The following is a 20992-nucleotide window of genomic DNA, read 5'->3' on the forward strand; positions in this document are numbered from 1 at the left end:
AAGCACCACGTGCTTGGCATTTAAAGATAACACAATATCTTCATCAAATCGGCTTCCGTATGTCAAAATCGGACAACTCCCTTTACATCCAAACCGATTCCGCAAGTCCGATCGTCATCATCTTATATGTGGATGACCTAGTCATTGGAGGTGAGCATGTCGTCGAAATCAATAAGGTCAAATCCCTCCTTTCCGACAAGTTCGAGATGACGGACATGAAGGAGCTTTCCTCGGCATCGAGGTAATTCGGACTCCGGCCGGAATCCTAATCTCTCAACGACACTACATCCTCAACTTGTTATACAAGTTTGGTATGGCTGAGTGCAAATCCGCGGCAACCCCGCTCGATCGCAATCTCCAACTAGATGCGAACTCCGGCACCAAAGCATGTGAGCTGACTTAGTATCGGCAACTCATTGGGAGTCTCATGTAACTCACAATCACTCGACCCGATCTCAGTTATCCGGTTGGTCTCCTTAGACAATTCATGCAAACACCGCGTGATGTTCACTTGGATTGCGCTAAGCGAGTTCTACGATACGTGAGCGGCACAATGGAGTACAACATCCTCTACAAGACCGTGATGCCAAGACAACTCGAGGGGTACACAAACGCCGATTGGGCCGAATACAAAGACGATAGAAGGTCAACCTCCGTATTTGTTTGCTCCCTCGGCAACGGAGCAATATCCTGGAGTAGCAAAAAGCAGCCGACTGTTGGGATTACGGTCCCTCCGGATGGGATGGTCAGATGTCCGCGAAATCGGGAATGAAGACCCGAACGAGGAGTACCCGGTTCCGGAGCCGGATGATGAAGACCCGGTTCCGGATCCGGATGATGAAAACCCGGCTACGGAGCCGGATGATGAAGACCCCGGCTACGGAGCCGGATGATGAATGTACCCGGAGCGAGATCCGGATGCGAGGACATATTTGTGAATATGTTTGCCAAGGGCCCTTGAGGCTATATTTGTAAATAGCCCGAAAGTCATATGTGTATAAATATGACTTAGGGTAAACAGTTTTGTTGTTGTTGCTCATTTTTCTGTTTTCCACTTAGAGGGAGCGAAGTGAGAGCAGCCGAGAGAGAGAGAGCGAGAGAGAGAGAAAGGAAGAGGTCGACGCCTCTGTGTAATACTGCCGCCTGTGGCGAGGACAGCGAGCTCAAGGTCGTTGCCTTGCAGTTCGCCATTGTACATTCCCTGCGTATAGTGATAGTTGGAGTCTTGCACTCCCGTGGTTTTTCCCGTCTAGGGTTTTCCACGCTAAACCCTGTGCATTCGAGTCTCTCTCTGTGTTTTCGATTTACTGCTGCATTGATTCGTGTTTCCTCGGTTGTGGCCGAGAGGGGAAGGTTTGGAAAGCGTCAATTTCTAACACCGACCATCGCTTTTTCGAGTACGGAGGCGGAATACAAGGGTGCAACCATAGCTGCATGTGAAGCCGTATGGCTCAAGACGATTTTGAAAGATCTGGGCGTACCCATCAAGGATCCGACCTCCCTTTACTGCGACAACATGAGCAGTATCTATCTGGGTCGGAACCCGGTGTTCCACACACGGACAAAGCACATCGAAGTGCACTATCACTTCATACGAGAGCGCGTTCTAGCTGGCGATGTCGACCTACAACACATTAGCCCAAATCTTCAAGCGACCGACATCTTCACTAAAGCCTTAGGAGCCGACAAGCTGTGGCAATTCATGACCGATCTCGGATTGACGATCCCTGACTTGCCAAGCTTGAGGGGGAGTACTGAAGATATTATGAAATATCGCGTGGATTACGCAACCACGCAACGAACCCGCGAAGAGTCGATCTACCGCGCAACGCCGCGAAGAAAGACGCAAGTCAAAGCACAACCTTCACAACTATGCACAACGCAAGCTAGAGCACGGATTCCGCAACTCCGCATAAATGCGAGTCGACGCGAGTCGACGCAGACTCCAGAATGCGAGTCGAAGCGGATTTCGGATACCGTCTAAAACCGACCAGACTTGAGCTTGAGGGGGCGTGTTGAGAATCAAGCTCAACTTGGTCTAGTGTGTGAACTCACCTTGAGAGTGAATAGACACTCCAACGGTCAAGAGTCACCATTAAGTCACCACTTTGTATTCTAGCATTTAGTATGAGTCATAGAATCATATTGTTGAGATATCAAGCTCAACTAGTTTAATCTAGTTAGTCAACACATGTAACTTAGTAGTTACCTAGATCGAATCTAGTTAATATGTTGACCTTAAGCCTTTAAATAGGACCTTGTACTTCAGTGGGATATTCTAGATCCTCCACTCCTTAGTACATTTAATGTAGGACTTACACATAAGTACCTATGTTCTACCCACACATGTGCACCTTTGCACATGGGTTGTATATATACCTCATTGTGGGTATTTTTGAATGTTGATGACACTTTTCAATATAGTCAATCATCCCCCATTTATCTTCATGTTCATAAGTGTAACTTCCTCTCTCTCTCTCTCTTCCTCTCACACACTCTCACGTGCATATCATACTAATCTTCCGCTGCTTAACGTAACCATATAATTAGTCTCTAATTAACCCTAGTTAATTACCTAATTACGTAACACATATTCTATGACACATAACTTATGAGCTTTCACATTCCCCATGCTCCATGAGTCTTGTAGTTAATGAAGAGAGAGGGTGACTATATAAAGCACCCTCCTCCCACCTTGTATGAGGTTGAGTCTTCTCCTTTGTTAATATACTTTTACCTTGCGTATTCTCTGTGTCTGATTCCTTGTCTCTCTCTCTCATACACACACATAACTCATATCTCTTCCACTTCACAAGAATCATATCCAATTCTTTACAATCCCAAAGGTAACTATGCCATTTTTAGACGATATTCCTATTAAGGGATGCTTAGAAAGATGAGACTATGGTTGGAAATGGTTGTAGAAAGTTTGTGATTTATCACATTAATGATTGTGAAAGTATTTTAAATAAGCTTGAGCAGGTACATTTGACACTATCAGGAACAAAGTCAAGCTTTATGAAGAACGAAGTTCTGATAGTTGGTCATATGTGTGGCTGGTATGGCAGGAAGCCTTCACCGATCAAAATTAACGCAATACAAAATATGAAGGAGGTTTGTGAATCGGTAACAAAGGTGAGAAGATTTTTAGGTGCATGTGTGTTTGATCATATTTGGTTACCACACTTTGCATATGTATCAGATCCTCTCTACCAACTTTTAAGAAAAGGGAAGAAGTTCATACGATGTACAGAGCGTTGATATAATTTTTGAATAGAGATTCTTGTTCTCTCTCTCTATCTCTCCCACGTATTGTTAAGCTCTCCATTAAACCTGTTCTCTGTTTTCTATTTTTTTATTGCTTCCGCACGCTATTTGTTTTTACATGGTATCAGAGCGCAAGGGTTGAGAACCTTTGCAGCCAACATTCGCTTTTGCAAGAAGAAAACCTAACCTTTGTAAAGAACAGAAGAAAAAAAAAACAATGGATAGAGGAATGGCTAGCTCGCTTCCAGTGGAGAAGCTCGACAGATCCAACTACGCATCTTGGTCATACAAGATGCACCAGTACCTGCTTGGGCATGGTTAATGGAGCTATGTCGATGGAGTTAACGACACAGCACCTGATGCGGCACACAAGGACTTCCCGGTGTGGGAACAATCGCCAAGTAGAGTGATGTACTGCTTTGCATCCAGTGTGGGAGACCACCTGCTGAGCCACGTCCGAGATGCCAGGACGCCGAAAGAGGCTTGGGGAATACTGAAGAAGGTGTTCGCCGCAACCACCCCAGCTGGAAGCTGCAACGCCGACAAGAGTTGAGCAATGTCCGACAGAAGGACATGTCGGTGGCTGATTACACGACCCGAATCAAAGAGATCTGTGACTCGCTTGCCTCTATCAACGTCACTGTAGAGGGAGACGAGATGGTACAGGTCTGTCTTGGTTCCAAGCTTTCCAGACAGCAATATGTACAAGGGACAATACGCCGTCATTTTTTGACTTACAGTCAATGCTCCTTGTAGAGGAGAACCACGCCGGTGCATCAACAACTACACCCACCGACAGTCGGATGTTGTACACGGAGGCGGATCGGCCCCGTGGGCGTGGTGGACGAGGCGGGTCGGCAAGGGTCGATAAACCTTCATGTTTAAGGGGTAGTGGATGAGACTAGATATCTAAACGTAAGTTGATCTCTAATTGCATCTTGATCGCAATGTTTAAGGGGGTATTGATGAGACTAGATATTAAGCGTTAATTAAATTAATCAACTACACAACAAAAACTAAACGTAATCCTAATCTGTACTTGATAGCGAAACAATAATGCACACTGATTCGAGGTTATTGTTTATTAACTCAAAATAGGTGGAAATATACACACTCACAAGTTGCAGGAATAACTCAGTTTATAGAGTGTCAGATTGAATATCTGAATATCATACTTAGATACACCTTCATGTTTAAGGGGAAGTGGAGGAGACTAGATATCTAAACATAATGTTGACCTTTAGTTGATCCCTCAATTTTTATCCAAAGTTATTCGAGAATTTTGTTTATGAACCATATAGACAATATTGGATAGGAAATTGTGGGGATAGCTCAGTTGGGAGAGCGTCAGACTGAAGGTCACGTGTTCGATCCACGTTCACCGCAAAACGTACCAAACACTTCAGGGAGACATATTTGAATGCACATATAAACATCATATTAATGTCATCAAGTCTTGTCCTTTGGGTGACAATATGGTCATGAATAATGCTAATTCAATCTTGAGCGCAATGTTTAAGGGGAACTCGATGACACTAGATATTCTACATTAATTGAATTAATCAACTACACACACAGGACTAAACATAATCCTACTCTCTACTTGATCGCGAAAAATTGATGTACACTCATTCAAGATTTTTGATTATGGACTCAAACTAGATGGAAATATACACACTTGCAAGTTGCAAGGATAGATTAGTTCAGAGAGCATCATATTGAATATCTGAATATCATTGTTCGATACACCTTCATGTTTAAGGGGTAGTCGATGAGACAAGATATCTAAATGTAATGTTGATCTCTAGTTGATCGCTCAACTTTAATTCACAGTTATTCGAGAATATTGTTTATGAACCATATAGACAGTATTTGATGGGATGTTGGGGGATAGCTCAGTTGGGAGAGCGTCAGACGAAAGATCTGAAGGTCACGTGATCGATCCACATTCACCACAAAAGGCAACGAACACATTCAAAAGACACATTTGAATGCATTATTTGACATGAAATCTACGACTAAAATGAATATATAAAAATACTGAAATGAACATATAAACATCCTGTTACTGTCGACATGCGCAATGTTTAAGGGCGAGACGACGAGACTATATAATCAACATTCATTAAATTAATTAACTTAACATAATCCTAATCTCTACCAGATCGCGAAACTTTAATGTACATTCATTTGAGATTTTTCTTTATTAACCCAAAATAGGTGGAAATATACACACTCGCAAGTTGCAGGAATAGATTAGTTTAGAGAGCGTAAGATTGAATATCCGAATATCATTGTTCAATACACCTTCATGTTTACGGGTTAGTGGAGGAGACAAGATATCTAAACGTAATGTTGATATCTAATTGATCTTTCAACTTTAATACACTGTTATTCGGTAGTTTCGTTTGTGAACCATAGAGACAATATTTGATGGGATGTTGCGGGGATAGCTCAGTTGGGAGAGCATTAGACTGAAGATCTGAAGGTCACGAGTTCGATCCACGTTCACCGCAAAAGGCAACAAACACTTTCGAGAGACACATTTGCATGCATTACTTTACAAGAAATCTACGAATAAACTTTAACATATAAACATCCTGTTAATGGCGACAAGTCTTGTTCTGTTCAGTTACAATATGGTCATGTTTCATGCAAATTACATCTGGATCGCTATGTTTAAAGGGGAATCGATGAGACTAGATATTAAACGTTAATTGAATTAATCAACTACACAACTACAACCAAATGTAATGCTAATCTCTACTTGATAACGAAACATTAATGCACACTCAAACAAGATTTTGGTTTACTAAGTAAAGATACGTGGAAATATACACACTCGCAAGTTGCAGGGATAGATATGTTCGGAGAGCGTCAGATTGAATATCGGAATATCATTGTTGGATACACCTTTATGTTTAAGGGGTAGTGGATGAGACTAGATATCTAAACGTAAAGTTGATCTCTAATTGATCGTTCAACTTTAATCCACTGTAATTCGGGAATTTTGTTTGTGAAGCATAGAGACAATATTTGATGGGATGTTGCGGGGATAGCTCAGTTGGGAGGGCGTCAGACTGAAGATCTGAAGGCCACGTGTTCGATCCACGTTCACCGCAAAAGGCAACAAACACTTTCGAGAGACACATTTGCAAGTATTATTATATGAGAAATCTACGAATAAACTTAACATATAAACATCCTGTTAATGGCGACAAGTCTTGTTCTGTTCGGTTACAATGTGGTCATGTTTCATGCTAATTACATCTGGATCGCAATGTTTAAAGGGGAATCGATCAGACTAGATATTATACGTTAATTAAATTAATCAACAACACAACTACAACCAAAACTATTCATAATCTCTACTTGATAGCGAAATATTAATGCACACTCAAACAAGATTTCCGTTTTTTAAGTAAATATAGGTGGAAATATACAGACTCGCAAATTGCAGTGATAAATATGTTCGGAGACCGTGAGATTCAATAAATGAATATCATTGTTCGATACACCTTTATGTTTAAAGGGTAGTGGATGAGACTAGATATCTAAACGTAAAGTTGATCTCTAATTGATCGTTCAACTTTAATCCACTGTTATTCGGAAATTTTGTTTGTGAAGCATAGAGCAATATTTGATGGGATGTTGCGGGGATAGCTCAGTTGGGAGAGCGTCAAACTGAAGATCTGAAAGTCACGTGTTCGATCCACGTTCATCGCAAAAGGCAACAAACACTTTTGAGAGACACATTTGCATGCATTATTTTACAAGAAATCTACGAATAAACTTAACATATAAACATCCTGTTAATGGTGACAAGTGTTGTTCTGTTCGGTTACAATATGGTCATGTTTCATGCTAATTACATCTGGATCGCAATGTTTAATAGGCAATCGATGAGATTAGATATTAAACGTTAATTGAATTAATCAATTGCACAACTACAACCAACGTAATACTAATCTCCACTTGGTAGCGCGACATTAATGTACACTAAAACAAGATTTTGATTTATTAAGTAAGGATAAGGGGAAATATACACACTCGCAAGTTGCAGGGATACATATGTTCGGAGAGCGTCAGATTTAGTATATGAATATCATTGTTTGATACACCCTTATGTTTGAGGGGTAGTGGATGAGACTAGATATCTAAACGTAAAGTAGATATCTAAATGTAAAGTTGATCTCTAATTGATCGTTCAACTTTAATCCACTGTTATTCGGGAATTTTGTTTGTGAACCATAGAGACAATATTTGATGGGATGTTGCGGGGATAGCTCAGTTGGGAGAGCGTCAGACTGAAGATCTAAAGGTCACGTGTTCGATCCACGTTCACCGCAAAAGACAACAAACACTTTCGAGAGACACATTTCCATGCATTCTTTTACAAGAAATCTACGAATAAACTTAACATATAAAGATCATGTTAATGGCGACAAGCCCTGTTCTATTCGGTTACAATATGGTCATGTTTCATGCTAATTACATCTTGATCGCAATGTTTAAAGGGCAATCGATGAGACTAGATATTAAATGTTAATTGAATTAATCAATTGCACAACTACAACCAAACGTAATACTAATCTCTACTTGATAGTGAAACATTAATGTACACTAAAACAAGATTTTGATTTATTAGGTAAAGATAAGGGGAAATATACACACCTGCAAGTTGCAGGGATAGATATTTCGGAAAGCGTCGGATTGAATATCGGAATATCATTGTTGGATACACCTTTAAGTTTAAAGGGTAGTGGATGAGACTAGATATCTAAACGTAAAGTTGATCTCTAATTGATCGTTCAACTTTAATCCACTGTTATTCGGGAATTTTGTTTATGAAGCATAGAGACAATATTTGATGGGATGTTGCGGGGATAGCTCAGTTTGGAAAGCGTCAGACTGAAGATCTTAAGGTCACGTGTTTCATCCACGTTCACCGCAAAAGGCAACAAACACATTCGAGAGACACATTTGCATGCATTATTTTACGAGAAATCTACGAATAATCTTAACATATAAACATCATGTTAATGGCGACAAGTCTTGTTCTCGTCGGTTACAATCTGGTCATGTTTCATGCTAATTACATCTATATCGCAATGTTTAAAGGGCAATCGATTAGACTAGATATTATTTGTTAATTGAATTAATCAACTGCACAACTACAACCAAACCTATTCATAATCTCTACTTGATAGGGAAATATTAATGCACACTCAAACAATATTTTTGTTTTTTAAGTAAATATAGGTGGAAATATAAAGACTCGCAAGTTGCAGTAATAGATATGCTCGGAGACCGTGAGATTGAATATATGAATATCATTGTTGGATACACCTTTATACTTAAGGGGTAGTGGATGAGACTAGATATCTAAACGTAAAGTTGATCTCTAATTGATCGTTCAACTTTAATCCACTGTAATTCGGGAATTTTGTTTGTGAACCATAGAGACAATATTTGATGGGATTGTGCGGGGATAGCTCAGTTGGGAGGGCGTCAGACTGAAGATCTGAAGGCCACGTGTTCGATCCACGTTCACCGCAAAAGGCAACAAACACTTTCGAGAGACACATTTGCAAGTATTATTCTATGAGAAATCTACGAATAAACTTAACATATAAACATCCTCTTAATGGCGACAAGTCTTGTTCTGTTCGGTTACAATGTGGTCATGTTTCATGCTAATTACATCTGGATCGCAATGTTTAAAGGGGAATCGATTAGACTAGATATTATACGTTAATTGAATTAATCAACTACACAACTACAACCAAACATAATCCTAATCTCTACTTAATAGCGAAATATTAATGCACACTCAAACAAGATTTTGGTTTTTTAAGTAAATATAGGTGGAAATATACAGACTCGCAAATTGCAGTGATAGATATGTTCGGAGAGCGTCGTATTGAATATCAGAATATCATTGTTGGATACACCTTTATGTTTAAGGGGTAGTGGATGAGACTAGATATCTGAACGTAAAGTTGATCTCTAATTGATCATTCAAATTTAATCCACTGTTATTCGGGAATTTTGTTTGTGAACCATAGAGACAATATTTGATGGGATGTTGCGGGGAGAGCTCAGTTGGGAGAGCGTCAGACTGAAGATCTGAAGGTCACGTGTTCGATCCACGTTCACCGCAAAAGGCAACAAACACTTTCGAGAGACACATTTGCAGGCATTATTTTACGAGGAATCTACGAATAAACTTAACATATAAACATATTCTCAATTGGACCGTGAAGTCGAAACAAGGAGTGCGGACGGTAGGCAATCGGTGGGTGCAATATGTAAGATGTAGAGTTATAGAGAAAAGGTTTAGGGTTTAGGAATTAGGGTTTGAGTTTTGGTTTAGGTTTAGGGTTAGGGTTAGGGTTTAAGAGTTAGGGTTTAGTGTTTGTTTTGGGCTTAGGGTTTAGAGGGTAAAAGGGTTTACGATTAAGTGCAAGAGGGGATAAAAGTGAAAAGAAACACCAAGAATAATTTGAGCACACCCAAATCATTTGACAAACTTGGTGTAAGTGAGGCATAATAAGAGATAGAGGAATGGGAGGGAGAGAGAGAGAGAGAGAGACGAGGGATTAATCACTAACATTATAATTAGTAACAAGGTAAAACATAACCATAAGCTAAATAGTCTAGATTAGAGAGAGGGAGAGATTAAGAAGGAGACTAATTTTCATTAAGAAAAAGGAAAAATTACAATACGATGGGTAATGGTCATGAGCAAACTAATTTCGCCCCCTACGGGGCTCATCAGTGCTACCATGACCATTTGGGGTGGATAGGTTTATATAGGGAGTTTTCGGAGTGGCTTTAGAGAAATGACAATAGGGAGTGGGGTTGTGCTTATGGATGTGATTGAAAGGGGTGGAAAGATTTGGAGAAGAAGGAAGAGGATTTTATGGTCTTTAATGTGATAAGGGGAAGGCTTTGGTATGAGGTTATATTGTAAAAGGAGGGATAAGAAGAAAAGGGAGAGGTTAGGATATAAAATGTAAAAAGTGAGGAAATATAAGGGGCATTAAGAGAGAGGGGGAAACAAGGCTCACGTGAGATGATGAGAAGGGAAGGAGAGAGAGAGAGAGAGAATGAGTAGACATAAGGGGAGTGAGTAGATCTAGGAGGAGAGAGAGTGGGAAAACGTGAAAAAATTAAGAGAGAGCAAAAGGGGAGAGAGAGGAGAGAGATGTGTGTGTAAACTAGAAAAAGTAAGAGAGAGAAAGGAAAGAGGAGAGAGGTAAGGGAGAGAGACATGTGTGGGAAAAATAAAGGGGAAGGCTATAGATTTAGGAGGAGGAGGGGAGGGGTAGGGTAAGAAAAAGTAGAACATGGGTGAGGGTAGAAATATAAAATAGAAAGGTGGAGAAAGAGTAAAAAGAAAACGAAGGGACTTACAAAGAGGAGGCTAAGGGTTTAGAAAAAAGGAAGAGGAGGGGTAAGGTAAGCAGAAAAAAGGAAGAGGAGGGGTAAGGTTTAGAAAGAAATTCTTTGTACTAAGATATTAAACTTACTTAGAATTAGTATATTCACTATTATTGTTTTATATGATTGACACTTGATTTTGTACGTCTTATGTAAATTTCACACCATTGCTGAAAATCTTCACGACATCGTGAAGATTTCTCTCACGTTACTATGCGTTCATTCAATGAATGGGTCCTAGAAGAAAAGAAAGCATTATCTGTAGTTGACATGAAAAAAGAGTTTGATAGATTGTATGAACAATTAAATCCAAAAGAAAGAAATTCTTTGTCTTGGCAAAATATGGCTTCATTTTTGTAGGCAGTTGACAAGAGATATACAAAAGAATTGGAATTTATGCTTGAAGTACCAAATACCGAGGATGGTATAACTGCAGATTGGAATGAGGTAACAAATGCTTTTAATAAATTTATGAAAAGAATGCAAAGGAATGGTGCAATGCTACAAATACCACATGTGGGAATCACAAATCGGCTTGAGCAAAACATTGAAGTTCAAAGACTTGGTCGAAAAACATCACACGAAATGGTCCATCAACCACAAGAAATGATCAAAACTAAGAGTGAGTCTTTGCTTGATGATTTAGTTCAAAGTATGAAAGATTAAACAATTAAAGTGGCAAAGCTTGAGAATGGTTAGAGTTCAAGGTCAAGGGAACCATTTAGACCTCGATGCATGTGGTGTGATAGTCTCAGACATTGATTCCGTGATTGTGCGGAATATAAAGACATCGAAAATCGAGACTTGGTCTATTGGAAAAATGGTAACATTTTGTTAACTGAAACTAGAAGTCCACTTACAAAGAACTTTGGTGATAGTGGTGTTAAGGTTAAGTTTGAAGAAGCTGAAGCAAAAAAGGCTTCTGCAATGTACTACTCGACAACGACAGGAATGTGTCTTGATGACAGGCCATGTCGATCATCACTCTGGGAGAAGGTTGTAAGTTCCACACAAAAGCAAAAGCTGAAGATGGAAGACCTTCGTGTTGCCAGAGATTTTGTAAGCAAAAATATTGGATGGGATGTTCCGGTAGATGCTATGACAATCTATGCTCAGATGGCAAAACACCGAGACCATGAAGTGATAATGGAAGAAAAAAGGAAAAGTCGGATGATGAGATTGGCCTTACAAAGAAGCATTAAACAAGAGAAAGCAAAAGAAAAAAGAGATGGATGCAAAAGTCGATAAAGGTAAATCTGGTCCTTCATTCAAATTAATGTTTGATATTGAAAAGGATACAGATTAAAGAAAATTTTAGAAACAAGAATACTAGACAGTCTAGTAGAATTTACACTAAGAGAAGTATTAGGTATTGCAAAAAAGGAATTTCATAATGAAATAATTGATATTTGTGCGAAGACAGAAGCAAGTAAATGAGCAGGTTAAAGAGACAAATCCGAGGGTGGATATGAAGTGGTGAGCAACGAGTCGAACAATATCATTGTTGACTCTCAGCATGCATAACCTCAATGATAAGTTCAACATATACAAGAAGGCACTACTCTCACAAATGTTGTGCAAGAGCCACTACTGAGCATCATGTGAAGATTGGAAATGTTCCAGACCCGGTGATGGCACTTATTGATCATGGTTCTGAAATAATTATAATGAGTGCTGATTTTTACAAGAAAGGTAGATGGCCAATGTATACTCAGCATGGTTGGTGAGTAAAAGCAGCCACATTAGTCAGTGAAGATTTATTTGGTGTATGCCCAAATGTAAAGGTTATTATTGGTGATATAGAGGTAGATCAACATTTCTTTGTGCAAGAAGGATCTACCTATCCAATAATCTTGGGGCAACCATACATCGTAGAGGTTTGGATGGAGACCAAAGTCCTTGACAATGGTTCTGCCTATGCAAAGATCAGCAGCCAAGATGGACGACGAACTGAACAGTTTATAACATTTCGCCCAAATCATGAGAGGAACAAGCAAGAGCTTCGTGATCATTCGATACCAAAAGACTTTGACGATTTTAATAATTAGGTTTTTGACTAGGACTGTTGCAAATGAGGGTTGCAATAGTCCCATTATTAAAAGACCTTGATGTGGGGCATTACAACATATGAATAAGTCATTTCATGTTTCTGAAAGTGGTGCTATATGTGTGACTAGGATGTAGGAATGCAAGAGGAACTTGAAAAAGAATGCTAATTTGTTTCAACAAGCATTGAAAGGTAATGGAGTACATGAAATGGAAGAGCAGATTCAAAGTGTTATGGAAGAAATTTCTTTTGCAAATACTATAGAAGAGTTAGAAATGTATTTGAAAGAGGATGATGAGAGTGTTAAAAAGATACATGTAAACTCAATTGATATGTAATACGAGATTGATAGGTATAATTGTAAATATGAAGAAGTAGAAAGTTTATGTAATATAAAATACAAAACATTAGATAAAAAGGTTAAACCTGTTGCAGTACCATTACCTATTGGTAACGAAGAGAAGATGAAGGCAGCAACAACCAAGCCTATGCTTTGACTAATACAAAAGATCGGACATCACTTCACTTCGGACACAATAAATAACTTGAGAATCGGAGGGGATGAATTTCTTCTGCAATCAGATATCGCGACTTTCAAAGAAATGATCTTTAGGCATGCGAAAACGTTTGCATTCAAATCTGAGGAGATTGGTTGTGTAGATCCAAACGTGGTGATGCCAATGGTAATATTATTATCCCTCATATTCCTTGGAATTTTAAACCTATTGTAGTATGGAGAGCTCGATTGCTTCAGTTGTTGGAGCTGCTAAAGGATTATGTCAAGATAAAGGACCGACGCAGACAGCTACATTCGGCGGATGCCGATATTACGTGCTCTTCATCGACGACTTTTCTGGGCACACTTGGATCTACCCGATGCGGAAAAAGAGCGAAGTGTTCGGACACTTCCAAAATTTTAAGAATGAAGTCGAGAAAGCCACGGGCCGACATGTACGATGCCTTCGATCGGATGGCGGCAAGGAGTACTTCTCAGACGATTTCACGGCGTATCTCCAAAAGGAAGGAACTCGGTGATAATTCACTTGCCGACACAGTCCGCAACAAAACGGAGTAGCCGAGCACAAAAATCGGCACATCCTCGAAGTAGCGTGGGCCATGATGAACGAGAAGCATATGCCCAAGTCATATTGGGCCGAAGCTGCAAATACGGCCGTCTACCTAATGAACTGGTGCACAACATCCGGCGTGCACGAGGTCACTCTGCACGAAAAATACTTCGGAAAGAAGTCGGACTTATTGCACACCTGGATATTCGGTGCAATAGCGTACGTGCACATCCCCGACGAGAAGCGTCAAAAGCTTGACCCGAAGTCGGAGAAATGTATCCTCGTGGGATACTCACTGGAGCAAAAGGGGTACAAGTGCTACAACCCCTTAACTCGAAAATCTCGAGTAAGTCGAGACGTCGTCTTTGACGAGTCCACATCCTAGTACGCACCAGAGACAACTTCGACTCCGATGGACCTGGAATCTGCTGAACAAGAGATAGAGGATGAAGATCGCCATACGTGCATGATCGAAGAAAGTTCGATCATGACCTGACTGAGCAGACCACAAGAGCCTTTCAGCGATCAAAGCACATCAGGGCCTAGCCTGAAGATGGACAAAGGCAAGGCGAAAATGGCGGAATACGCAGACGATTGCTTTGACGACGGTGAGTAGACACACTCACTCGACAGTGAGTTCGGCGGTTTTGAGTTACCAATCAGAGCTAAGAAAGCCCTCATCTCTCCAAATGAAAAGCTTTGCCAATCCACACGTGAAAAGAACCCCGTAAGCCGATTCGGCTACAACGATTATATGGCGTACCATTACGCCTTCATGATGAAGGTAGCGACAGTACGGGAGCTGGAAACCTTTTCCGAAGCCGCGAAGGACCCGCGATGGATCAAAGCAATGAACGAGGAGATGCAGGCACTTCGGAAGAACGAGACGTGGGATCTCGTTCCCACCTCACCACACAAAAAGGCGATTGGATGCAGATGGATTTACAAAGTGAAGTACAACACCGACGGTTTCGTCAACCGCTACAAAGCGCGACTCGTAGCGAAAGGCTACACACAAACGCACGGAGTTGACTATGAAAAGACCTTTGCCCTGGTGGCAAAGATGACGACGGTGCAGACCGTAATTGCACTTGCCGCGGCGAAAGGGTGGCACCTCCATCAAATGGACGTCAAGAACGCCTTTCTACAAGGTGAATTAGAAGAGGAGGTGTACATGATATAACCACCCGAGTTCAACTCGAGCACCCATCCGAAAGCTGTATGCCGACTCAAGAAGCCACTCTATGGCCTCAAGGAAGCACCGCGTGCTTGGCATTTAAAGATAACACAATATCTTCATCAAATCGGCTTCCGTATGTCAAAATCGGACAACTCCCTTTACATCCAAACCGATTCCGCAAGTCCGATCGTCATCATCTTATATGTGGATGACCTAGTCATTGGAGGTGAGCATCTCGTCGAAATCAATAAGGTCAAATCCCTCCTTTCCGACAAGTTCGAGATGACGGACATGAAGGAGCTTTCCTCGGCATCGAGGTAATTCGGACTCCGGCCGGAATCCTAATCTCTCAACGACACTACATCCTCAACTTGTTATACAAGTTCGGTATGGCTGAGTGCAAATCCGCGGCAACCCCGCTCGATCGCAATCTCCAACTAGATGCGAACTCCGGCACCAAAGCATGTGAGCTGACTTAGTATCGGCAACTCATTGGGAGTCTCATGTAACTCACGATCACTCGACCCGATCTCAGTTATCCGGTTGGTCTCCTTAGACAATTCATGCAAACACCGCGTGATGCTCACTTGGATTGCGCTAAGCGAGTTCTACGATATGTGAGCGGCACAATGGAGTACAACATCCTCTACAAGACCGTGATGCCAAGACAACTCGAGGGGTACACAAACGCCGATTGGGCCGGATACAAAGACGATAGAAGGTCAACCTCCGTATTTGTTTGCTCCCTCGGCAACGGAGCAATATCCTGGAGTAGCAAAAAGCAGCCGACTGTTGGGATTACGGTCCCTCCGGATGGGATGGTCAGATGTCCGCGAAATCGGGACTGAAGACCCGAACGAGGAGTACCCGGTTCCGGAGCCGGATGATGAAGACCCGGTTCCGGATCCGGATGATGAAGACCCCGGCTACGGAGCCGGATGATGAAGAACCTAGCTACGGAGCCGGATGATGAATGTACCCGGAGCGAGATCCGGATGCGAGGACATATTTGTGAATATGTTTGCCAAGGGCCCTTGAGGCTATATTTGTAAATAGCCCAAAAGTCATATGTGTATAAATATGACTTAGGGTAAACAGTTTTGTTGTTGTTGCTCATTTTTCTGTTTTCCACTTAGAGGGAGCGAAGTGAGAGCAGCCGAGAGAGAGAGAGCGAGAGAGAGAGAAAGGAAGAGGTCGACACCTCTGTGTAATACCGCCGCCTGTGGCGAGGACAGTGAGCTCAAGGTCGTCGCCTTGCAGTTCGCCATTGTACATTCCCTGCGTATAGTGATAGTTGGAGTCTTGCACTCCCGTGGTTTTTCCCGTCTAGGGTTTTCCACGCTAAACCCTGTGCATTCGAGTCTCTCTCTGTGTTTTCGATTTACTGCTGCATTGATTCGTGTTTCCTCGGTTGTGGCCGAGAGGGGAAGGTTTGGAAAGCGTCAATTTCTAACAATCTGGTATCAGAGCGACTGCAGTGCAGAAAATGGAAGGCGGCAGCAGCGGGCAGCCGGGGATGATAGTGCTGAATGCGCAGAACTACGCCGACTGCAAGATAAAGATGGAGGATCTGCTCATTGTTCGGGACCTGTATGAACCGATCGACAGGTCGGAAATACCCAAGGGGGTACTTGAGACGGAATGGAGGCTTCTGAACCGGAAAGCCGTTGCAACCATTCGGCAATACGTCGACGTGAGCGTTCTACAACATGTGGCGAACGACACCAACACATATGAGATGTGGCAGAAGCTGTCGGGCCTCTACGAGAGGAAGAATGCATTGAACCGGACCTCCCTGATAAGGAAGATAGTGAACCTCAAGTACCGGGACGGCGAGAGTATGGTGGAACACGTAAGCACGTTCATGGGATTCGTGAACCAGCTTGCGGCGATCAAGTTCCCATTGGAGGATGCAATGCAAGCCATCATACTGATGTGTACATTGCCGGAAAGCTCGGAGAACTTGGTGGTGACTCTCAGCACCTCCTGCACCGAAGATAACTTGTCCCTACAAACGGTAAAGACAAGCATTTTGAACGAAGAAGCGCGTCGGAGAGATAAAGAACCGGCCTCCGATCCGAAGATGCTGCTTGCCGAATCGGATCGGGGAAGACAACGGAACCGGAGTCCACAAAGACGGGAGAAGTCGGGGACCCGGTCGCAGTCAAGAGGAAGGCCCACATGCTTCCACTGTGGGAAGCCGGGGCACTTCCGAAAGAATTGTCGGCATTACCGAAAACACAACGGAGCCGACGACACCGATTCGAAGAATTCTTCGGAACGGAACGGTGCTTACCGGGGAGCCACGGACCGGAATGGTTCTGATCGGCGAGGGCAGGACCGGAAAGGAACGACGGCACTCGCGGCAAGTGAAGAGGAGATCATGCTCATCACCGAAGAAGGTGAACTAAACATTGCCGGCGACGAGACTACCTGGGTGGTCGATTCCGGAGCGTCGTTCCACCTGACCCCGGAAAGAAGATACTTCTCATCCTACACAGCCGATGAGCATGGCTGTGTTCGGATGGGAAATGAAGGTACGTGCCGGATTGCCGGCATAGGAGACGTGTGGTTGACAACCTCGACCGGATGCAAAATGTTGCTGAAGGATGTCTGACACGTTCCGGAGGTTCGATTGAACCTGATTTCGGCCGGGAGGCTAGACGATGAAGGCTACACAGGTAGCATCCGGAACTGCGTAATGAAGTTCAGCAAGGGGAGCCTGATAGTGGCTCGGGCCCGGAAAGTCAACACACTGTACCTTATGAATGCCTGGTTGTGTCCGGAGGAGTTGAACGTGGCAGCCGACACTACCGGTGAGCTGTGGCACAAGAGACTGTGCCACATGAGTGAGAAGGGGATGAAGAGGCTTGCAGAAGACAACCTTATTCCAGTGAAGCATGTGCACCTGGAGAAGTGCACCGACTGCTTGGCCGGTAAGCAGAACCGAACCTCCTTCCACTCAAGGCCACCGACGAGACGTAGCGCACCATTGGAGTTGGTGCACACTGACGTGTATCAAGTAGAAACGAAGTCACATGGCGGAGCCCAGTACTTCGTGACATTCATTGATGACCACAGCCAGAAGCTGTGGACGACACCGTTGAAGACAAAGGACCAAGTGTTGTGCGTCTTCAAAGAACTCCACGCGAGAGTGGAAAGGGAATCCGGCAAGAAGCTGAAAGCGATACGAGCGGATAACGGAGGGGAATACCGGGGGCAGTTCGAGGAGTACTGTCGCTCGAAGGGAATCCGGCTCGAGTTTACTGTGCCGAAGACGCCGGAACTGAACGGGCTGGCTGAGAGGATGAACCGGACCATAATGGAGAGGGTCCGGAGTATGCTGGCGCATGCGAAATTACCCAAGGGGTTTTGGGCTGAGGCAATGTCGACGGCGACATACGTGATAAACAGATCACCCTCAGTACCTTTGGACGGAGACACGCCGCAGAGAGTGTGGACCGGTAGGGAAGTATCCTACCGGCATCTGAAGGTGTTCGGGTGTCTCGCATATGTGCATGTGGCAAAGGACCGGAGAGGAAAGCTAGATCCAAAGACCCGGCCATGCATATTCCTCGGTTACGGCAATGACGAGTTCGGCTACCGAGTATGGGACCCGGTCGACAAAAAGATATTCCGGAGTCGTGATATCATCTTCATGGAGGACAAGACACTCGCCGACTGGGAGTCGGAGAAGAAGATGAAGAGCTCCAAGTCGACCGGTGAGGATCAACTCTACGAGGAGCTGTCCCGACCGGCAAGGGACCGGTTAGCACTCGAGGATCCGGCCGAAGATGGTGAAGAAACAGAACCGGCCGAGGAAGATGAAACTGATACCGGAACCGGCCCCGATCCCGAAATGGATTCGGATGAAGAGGAAACGGAGGAGCCGGTTACCGAAGCTCCGGAACGGAGATATCCTCTAAGAGAGAGAAGGGCCCCCCGGAGATTTCCGGAACCAGAGCACGTGCTGCTAACCGACGAGGGGGAGCCGGAGAGTTTTGAAGAAGCAAAGCTTGACACCCATAGCCGCAGGTGGTTAAGTGCCATGCAGGAGGAGATGGATTCCCTGCATGAGAACCACACATATGAACTTGTTGAGTTGCCGAAAGGAAAGCGGGCACTTCGAAACAAGTGGGTGTTCAAGCTGAAACCGGGAGATGCCGAAAACCCCCCGAGATACAAAGCCAGGATCGTGGTGAAGGGGTTCCAGCAGAAGAAGGGCGTCGACTTCGACGAGATATTTGCCCCGGTAGTGAAGATGACCTCCATCCGGACGGTGCTGAGCATAGCGGCAAGCATGGACCTCGAGGTAGAACAGATGGACGTGAAGACGGCATTCCTTCACGGTGACCTCGAAGAAGAGATCTACATGCAGCAACCGGAAGGATTCGAGAAGAAAGGGAAGGAGCACCTGGTATGCCGGTTGAAGAAGAGCCTTTACGGACTGAAGCAGGCTCCCCGGCAATGGTACTGGAAGTTCGACTCTTTCATGACCGACGAAGGGTACCACAAAACGCAGTCCGATCACTGCGTGTTTGTGAAGAAGTTCAAAGGAGGAGACTCTCTAATACTCCTCCTGTACGTGGACGACATGTTGATCGTCGGACGGGACCAGGTCAAGGTACGGATGCTGAAGAAAGCGCTTCACCGAACCTTCTCAATGAAGGACCTGGGTCCGGCGAGGCAAATACTAGGGATGCACATCATCCGGGACCGGAAGAAGAAGCAATTGTGGCTGTCACAGGAGAAGTACGTGACAAAGGTGCTTCACCGGTTCAACATGTCGGAAGCAAGACCGGTCGGGTCAACTCTCCCGGCCAACTGCAAGTTGTCCAGCAAGCAAAGCCCCAAGACAAAGGCTGAAAAGGAGGACATGATGAAAGTACCATATGCCTCTGCCATCGGAAGCTTGATGTACGCAATGGTGTGTACAAGACCGGACATAGGATATGCAGTCGGAGTGGTGAGCCGGTACATGAGCAATCCCGGCAAAGAGCACTGGAACGCTGCCAAGTGGATACTCCGATACCTGAAGGGCACGGCAAACGTGTGCCTCCGATTCGGCTCCGGTAAGCCCGAACTCGACGGCTTTACCGATTCGGATATGTCCGCTGATGCAGATACCAGCCGGTCCACATCAGGGTATGTGATGACGTATGCAGGGGGAGCTGTTTCGTGGCAGTCGAGGCTGCAGAAGACGGTTGCGTTGTCAACCACGGAGGCGGAGTACATGGCGGCTGTTGAAGCCGGCAAGGAAATAATATGGATGAAGGACTTCATTAGAGAGCTCGGTATCCGGCAGGAGGAGTACCGACTCTACTGCGACAGTCAGAGTGCCATCCACCTTGCGAAGAACGCGGCCTATCACTCCCGGACGAAGCACATCCAGCGAAGATATCACTGGATCCGGGAAAGGATAGAAGACCAGGAGTTCGTGCTGACGAAGATCCACACGGACGAGAACGGGTCAGATATGCTGACCAAAGTGCTCACACCCGACAAGCTGGAAGCGTGCCGGAAGAGGGTCGGACTGGAAAGACATCCCATGCCGAAGTGAAGGGGGAGTTTGTTGGGATTACGGTCCCTCCGCATGGGATGGTTAGATGTCCGGGAAATCGGGAATGAGGACCCGAACGAGGAGTACCCGGTTCCGGATCCGGATGATGAAGACCCCGGCTACGGAGCCGGATGATGAATGTACCCGGAGCGAGATCCGGATGCGAGGACATATTTGTGAATATATTTGCCAAGGGCCCTTGAGGCTATATTTGTAAATAGCCCGAAAGTCATATGTGTATAAATATGACTTAGGGTAAACAGTTTTGTTGTTGTTGCTCATTTTTCTGTTTTCCACTTAGAGGGAGCGAAGTGAGAGCAGCCGAGAGAGAGAGAGCGAGAGAGAGAGAAAGGAAGAGGTCGACGCCTTTGTGTAATACTGCCGCCTGTGGCCAGGACAGCGAGCTCAAGGTCGTTGCCTTGTAG

At 44.0% G+C, this 20992-nt stretch overlaps 5 non-coding genes across 5 annotated transcripts; all 5 read left to right on the forward strand.

Moving 5' to 3' along the window:
* Nucleotides 1–5710: 5710 nt before the first annotated feature.
* TRNAF-GAA (transfer RNA phenylalanine (anticodon GAA)) lies at nucleotides 5711–5783 on the forward strand. Its single transcript has one exon. It is a non-coding gene; the product is annotated as a tRNA-Phe (tRNA).
* Nucleotides 5784–6316: 533 nt separating this feature from the next.
* On the forward strand, nucleotides 6317–6389 carry TRNAF-GAA (transfer RNA phenylalanine (anticodon GAA)). Its single transcript has one exon. It is a non-coding gene; the product is annotated as a tRNA-Phe (tRNA).
* Nucleotides 6390–7543: 1154 nt separating this feature from the next.
* TRNAF-GAA (transfer RNA phenylalanine (anticodon GAA)) lies at nucleotides 7544–7616 on the forward strand. The gene has a single exon. It is a non-coding gene; the product is annotated as a tRNA-Phe (tRNA).
* A 1136-nt stretch (nucleotides 7617–8752) lies between these two features.
* Nucleotides 8753–8825, forward strand: TRNAF-GAA (transfer RNA phenylalanine (anticodon GAA)). Its single transcript has one exon. It is a non-coding gene; the product is annotated as a tRNA-Phe (tRNA).
* A 532-nt stretch (nucleotides 8826–9357) lies between these two features.
* Nucleotides 9358–9430, forward strand: TRNAF-GAA (transfer RNA phenylalanine (anticodon GAA)). The gene has a single exon. It is a non-coding gene; the product is annotated as a tRNA-Phe (tRNA).
* The last annotated feature ends 11562 nt before the right edge of the window (nucleotides 9431–20992 follow it).

Source organism: Azolla caroliniana, unplaced genomic scaffold (genome assembly GCF_043228905.1).
Source record: "Azolla caroliniana isolate FFs.n. ecotype wild unplaced genomic scaffold, voAzoCaro1.0.p SCAF_10, whole genome shotgun sequence".
NCBI lineage: Eukaryota > Viridiplantae > Streptophyta > Polypodiopsida > Salviniales > Salviniaceae > Azolla > Azolla caroliniana.